This window comes from Schistocerca gregaria, chromosome X, assembly GCF_023897955.1.
Source record: "Schistocerca gregaria isolate iqSchGreg1 chromosome X, iqSchGreg1.2, whole genome shotgun sequence".
Classification (NCBI taxonomy): Eukaryota; Metazoa; Arthropoda; class Insecta; order Orthoptera; family Acrididae; genus Schistocerca; species Schistocerca gregaria.
Genome location: NC_064931.1, coordinates 473,293,763 through 473,298,762, shown reverse-complemented (window position 1 = coordinate 473,298,762; position 5,000 = coordinate 473,293,763). Strand labels below are relative to the sequence as shown.

At 52.1% G+C, this 5,000-nt stretch overlaps 1 non-coding gene across 1 annotated transcript in view; it reads right to left on the bottom strand.

Annotated features, from left to right (window-relative positions):
- LOC126300094 (small subunit ribosomal RNA) overlaps nucleotides 1–1,700 on the bottom strand; it is a 1,893-nt gene extending 193 nt beyond the window's left edge. The window contains exon 1 of the ribosomal RNA XR_007552895.1: nucleotides 1–1,700. This exon is cut by the window's left edge and continues 193 nt beyond it. This is a non-coding gene — a ribosomal RNA (small subunit ribosomal RNA).
- Nucleotides 1,701–5,000: the final 3,300 nt, after the last annotated feature.

Genomic DNA, 5,000 nt, shown 5'->3' with positions numbered 1-5,000 from the left:
CAACGCGAGCTTATGACTCGCGCTTACTGGGAATTCCTCGTTCATGGGGAACAATTGCAAGCCCCAATCCCTAGCACGAAGGAGGTTCAGCGGGTTACCCCGACCTTTCGGCCTAGGAAGACACGCTGATTCCTTCAGTGTAGCGCGCGTGCGGCCCAGAACATCTAAGGGCATCACAGACCTGTTATTACTCAATCTCGTGCGGCTAGAAGCCGCCTGTCCCTCTAAGAAGAAAAGTAATCGCTGACAGCACGAAGGATGTCACGCGACTAGTTAGCAGGCTAGAGTCTCGTTCGTTATCGGAATTAACCAGACAAATCGCTCCACCAACTAAGAACGGCCATGCACCACCACCCACCGAATCAAGAAAGAGCTATCAATCTGTCAATCCTTCCGGTGTCCGGGCCTGGTGAGGTTTCCCGTGTTGAGTCAAATTAAGCCGCAGGCTCCACTCCTGGTGGTGCCCTTCCGTCAATTCCTTTAAGTTTCAGCTTTGCAACCATACTTCCCCCGGAACCCAAAAGCTTTGGTTTCCCGGAGGCTGCCCGCCGAGTCATCGGAGGAACTGCGGCGGATCGCTGGCTGGCATCGTTTATGGTTAGAACTAGGGCGGTATCTGATCGCCTTCGAACCTCTAACTTTCGTTCTTGATTAATGAAAACATACTTGGCAAATGCTTTCGCTTCTGTTCGTCTTGCGACGATCCAAGAATTTCACCTCTAACGTCGCAATACGAATGCCCCCGCCTGTCCCTATTAATCATTACCTCGGGTTCCGAAAACCAACAAAATAGAACCGAGGTCCTATTCCATTATTCCATGCACACAGTATTCAGGCGGGCTTGCCTGCTTTAAGCACTCTAATTTGTTCAAAGTAAACGTGCCGGCCCACCGAGACACTCAACAAAGAGCACCCTGGTAGGATTTAAACGGGGTCCGCCTCGGGACGCGAAAGCACCCCTTCGGCTCGCCCCACCGGCAGGACGTCCCACGATACATGCCAGTTAAACACCGACGGGTGGTGAACCAACAGCGTGGGACACAAATCCAACTACGAGCTTTTTAACCGCAACAACTTTAATATACGCTATTGGAGCTGGAATTACCGCGGCTGCTGGCACCAGACTTGCCCTCCAATAGATACTCGTTAAAGGATTTAAAGTGTACTCATTCCGATTACGGGGCCTCGGATGAGTCCCGTATCGTTATTTTTCGTCACTACCTCCCCGTGCCGGGAGTGGGTAATTTGCGCGCCTGCTGCCTTCCTTGGATGTGGTAGCCGTTTCTCAGGCTCCCTCTCCGGAATCGAACCCTGATTCCCCGTTACCCGTTACAACCATGGTAGGCGCAGAACCTACCATCGACAGTTGATAAGGCAGACATTTGAAAGATGCGTCGCCGGTACGAGGACCGTGCGATCAGCCCAAAGTTATTCAGAGTCACCAAGGCAAACGGACCAGACAAGCCAATCCGATTGGTTTTGATCTAATAAAAGCGTCCCTTCCATCTCTGGTCGGGACTCTGTTTGCATGTATTAGCTCTAGAATTACCACAGTTATCCAAGTAACGTGGGTACGATCTAAGGAACCATAACTGATTTAATGAGCCATTCGCGGTTTCACCTTAATGCGGCTTGTACTGAGACATGCATGGCTTAATCTTTGAGACAAGCATATGACTACTGGCAGGATCAACCAGGGAGCTGCGTCAACTAGAGCTGAGCAGCCGGCCGCCCGGGAGTGTGTCCCGGGGGCCCGCGCGAACACGCAAGCGTCCGCTCAATTATTCTGCAAACAGGAGGAGGCCGAGCTCCCCTGCACGATACACCTCGAAACCCTCTCAGGTCCCGGCGGCGCGCAGCGCCGTCCTAGGTACTTGGTCGGTTTCGAGAGAGGCGCAATCGCCCGGAGTTAGGCGAGTAGACGGTTTTAGTGCGAACACCCTTGCTCCCAACTGAGCTTGCCGCTGCCGACAGAGGCCCGGGAGCGTGCTGTCGTGGCATTGCCGGCGGGAGACAACACGCGCCACCTATGGTGACCGGCAGCTCCAACGCCAGCGCCACACAAGGGCAAAGCCCCACTTGGGTGCAGAAGCGAACTCTCCCAGCACAGCGCACGCGCCAACACGTCCGCACAACTGCGATACAAACCACCTGCGAGAACCGCTGGGGCGACCGAGCAGCAGACGGCGTCGCGGCGCCGAGTGCCAGGCGGCGGCGCATCCTCAACGCACACAGTCCTCAATCAGACCAGCACACTGCAGATGTCCACCGCGCTTCGCACCGGGCTCGGCTGAACCAACTTTGGCCGCCAGGCGCCGCGTGCAGGGTGCGCCGCAGCGTAGCTGCGCCGCCTGCCGAGCCCGTCGGCTGGCGCTCCTGCCACTCGGCGCCCCCCACCAGCCGCCTGTTGCGCGTGCGCCCACGCAGCGCGCGGCCAACACGCCGGGCGGCCCCCCTTCACCGGCCGGGAACAGTCCCACCAAGCCACCGCCGCGTATCGCTTCATACCCACATGGGCCTAGTCACGTGTGTGGATGTGGCGGGTACCGCTGAAACAACCGGTTAATAGCTGTACCGATCGTCGCCATCACAGATTCACCTCCAGCGTGAACAACCGCTCAACAACGGATTTCCAGTTCATTTGCGTATCTTGGGCAGTAAACGTAGATGTCCACCTACATTTGCGAATTCAACAATTCTTGCATGCCAGGATGTCATGTGTCACGACACGCTACATCAGACCACATACACACTGCGACATGTGCAGAAGAGAACACGTGGAAGGTGGCCCGCGCACGTATGCGATGTCCCTTCCGCGATCCACTGTCAACCGGCATCTGCGGCATGTCCCAGATATGGAACGCGGTCCACCAGGGTAGCACTTTGTGTGAGGCAATACGACAAAGTCGGAATACACGCGTCACTACATCACACGGCTCACGCTGACCTGACCTGACTCACCGCACCACCACCCCCAGCGACCCAGGGTGACATACAATGCGTTCGTACGTTCCTCCCACACGCCTCTACGGCGTACCACAGTGCAACCTAGCTGTTATTGGGAGACGAGACAAGTAGCATCGAGCACAACATATGGAAATTGAGATTCGACACCGTTGGGCACAGCCAGCGTACGGTCACACGTATCACACTACTTCACTCTGTACGTAACTACCGATGATCGGTACAGCGTGTGGGTTACGCGTACGACATCAGCGGACAATGGACACAGACCATACCACGACGTACACTGAGGGCGTCGACATCTGAACGCAACTGAACAGCTGCGAGGCTCATTTAACACTCAAACGCCAGACCGACCAGCTTGAGAGGACGGAGACACAAAGAGAGGGGCAGAGGGGGGGGGGGCGATATAGTCCTATTGCAGTACAATTGACAGTGGATAGCGGGAATATGTGGAAAGTAAGCAACACTCGCAAGACATCTACATGAGGATAACAACGACACCAGAGATTCCGAGCAGTGAACTATGTTAGGCAAAGGGACAACGTGGGTTAGGTTAAGGGACAACGTGGGTTAGGTTAAGGGACAACGTGGGTTAGGTTAAGGGACAACGTGGGTTAGGTTAAGGGACAACGTGGGTTAGGTTAAGGGACAACGTGGGTTAGGTTAAGGGACAACGTGGGTTAGGTTAAGGGACAACGTGGGTTAGGTTAAGGGACAACGTGGGTTAGGTTAAGGGACAACGTGGGTTAGGTTAAGGGACAACGTGGGTTAGGTTAAGGGACAACGTGGGTTAGGTTAAGGGACAACGTGGGTTAGGTTAAGGGACAACGTGGGTTAGGTTAAGGGACAACGTGGGTTAGGTTAAGGGACAAATTGAGTTAGGTTAAGGGACAAATTGAGTTAGGTTAAGGGACAAATTGAGTTAGGTTAAGGGACAAATTGAGTTAGGTTAAGGGACAAATTGAGTTAGGTTAAGGGACAAATTGAGTTAGGTTAAGGGACAAATTGAGTTAGGTTAAGGGACAAATTGAGTTAGGTTAAGGGACAACGTGGGTTAGGTTAAGGGACAAATTGAGTTAGGTTAAGGGACAAATTGAGTTAGGTTAAGGGACAAATTGAGTTAGGTTAAGGGACAAATTGAGTTAGGTTAAGGGACAAATTGAGTTAGGTTAAGGGACAAATTGAGTTAGGTTAAGGGACAAATTGAGTTAGGTTAAGGGACAAATTGAGTTAGGTTAAGGGACAAATTGAGTTAGGTTAAGGGACAAATTGAGTTAGGTTAAGGGACAAATTGAGTTAGGTTAAGGGACAAATTGAGTTAGGTTAAGGGACAAATTGAGTTAGGTTAAGGGACAAATTGAGTTAGGTTAAGGGATAATCTGGTACAACCACAGTTAGGTTAAGCGATAATCTGGTACAGCCACAGTTAGGTTAAGCGATAATCTGGTACAGCCACAGTTAGGTTAAGCGATAATCTGGTACAGCCACAGTTAGGTTAAGCGATAATCTGGTACAGCCACAGTTAGGTTAAGCGATAATCTGGTACAGCCACAGTTAGGTTAAGCGATAATCTGGTACAGCCACAGTTAGGTTAAGCGATAATCTGGTACAGCCACAGTTAGGTTAAGCGATAATCTGGTAAAACCACAGTTAGGTTAAGCGATAATCTGGTAAAACCACAGTTAGGTTAAGCGATAAAGTTGGTTAAATTTGGTATTGTGTGGGAAGGGGGCAGAGAGGGGGGGGGGTGGATAGTGGTGGCAGTACGCGGATGCCTGAGTCACCGTCAGATACGTCACGTCGGTTCGATGCTTGTAGCAAGAGGCTGGCGGGTCTGTGTCTCTCACTTCTGCAATTTTTCATGTGGTATAACACGAGGGCGGGTGGTGATATTTGGTGCCCCTCTGTGTAGGATGTGTGTTGGTGGTGTTGGTTTATCTGAGCAATGGTAGTTGTCGGAGGAGTGTGGTATTGTGCTTTTATAGGTGGACCTACTGGTCTGGTTATCATAGTGTCGACGGTGCAATGTGGCA